This window comes from Spermophilus citellus (assembly GCF_964194105.1).
Source record: "Spermophilus citellus genome assembly, chromosome: 5".
Lineage (NCBI taxonomy): Eukaryota > Metazoa > Chordata > Mammalia > Rodentia > Sciuridae > Spermophilus > Spermophilus citellus.
This window is the reverse complement of record NC_138186.1, coordinates 71154837-71155981: the sequence shown is the minus strand read 5'-3', so window position 1 is coordinate 71155981 and position 1145 is coordinate 71154837. Positions and strand designations below refer to the sequence as shown.

The window sequence follows — 1145 nt, the reverse complement described above, 5'->3', positions numbered from 1 at the left end:
TACCAATGGAATCTCTACTAAAGTACCACGTGTGCTGGTGTCTAGACTTACATATTGCAACAATCTCATTGGGTAGGTATTAGTATTTTCACTTTAGAGATGAGAAAGAGGAGGCTTATGAATGTTGAATAAATTAGAAGCTAGGATACAAGGTGAAACAGTCCACATCCAACTGCAGGTTTGTCTCAATTCAAAGCTCATTTTCTAACCACTCCCTTTTTGCCACTTTTCATTCTACCACTGCCCCATGGAATGCTTTACTTTATGTTCTATCTTGGATTTTGGTTTGGTGCATGGAAAATGGCATCTACAGAACATCATAACATAAAATGAGTTTTTCTTGCTATTATAAATAATGTTTTCTACTACAAGAGTAAATCGGTAAAAAAAAAAAAAAAATTGTTCAGGCGCCCTCTCCCTGGTCCACCACTGCTGCTCCTTCTTCTGCAGCTCCTGGAGCTGCTTGTGTGCTCTTTGGTGCGGACCTGGTACCTCTTTTGTGAAGTGGCAGCTGAGGAGACTCCGGCAGTCTCCATGGCCCATGAAAAGCCCAAGGAAGGAGTCAAGACTGAGAACAATGATCATATTAATTTGAAAGTGGCGGTGCAGTTTAATATTAAGACCACTTAGTAAACAAATGAAAGTATATAGTGAATGATAGGATTTGTCGATGAGGCAGATCATATTCTGATTTGATTGGCAGCCAATTAATGAAACAGGCACACCTGTACAGTTGTAAATGGAGGATGAAGATACAATTGATGTGTTCCAGCAGCAGACAGGAGGTGTCTACTAAAAAGAGAACCTGCTACTTTACTCCAGAACTCTGTTCTTATAGACCAAGAATACATTCTCAATTAGAAAACTGCAATTTGATTCCACCACATCCTGACTACTACAGCATAGTTTTCTCTATTCTTTCATTTTCCCCTTCCCATTTTTTATTGTATATAAAGTAACTGATGTATTTGCACAAGCATACTGCATTTTTTTAAACTAAAAAGCCAATGATATGTTTTGATTGACATCAAATGGAGATGGGATTGGGAAAAATACTAGTTCTGTGAAAATATCCCCTTTCTCCATTAGTGGTAAGCTCATTCAGCCTTATCTTTATATTCCAGTAAGTTATTTTGCTCTCACTG

The 1145-nt window shown here is 38.1% G+C and overlaps 1 pseudogene across 1 annotated transcript; it reads left to right on the top strand.

Moving 5' to 3' along the window:
• Window positions 1-534: 534 nt before the first annotated feature.
• Window positions 535-796, top strand: LOC308648763 (small ubiquitin-related modifier 2-like; annotated as a pseudogene). Its single transcript has 2 exons — window positions 535-650; window positions 720-796. The product of its transcript is annotated as a small ubiquitin-related modifier 2-like (transcript).
• Window positions 797-1145: the final 349 nt, after the last annotated feature.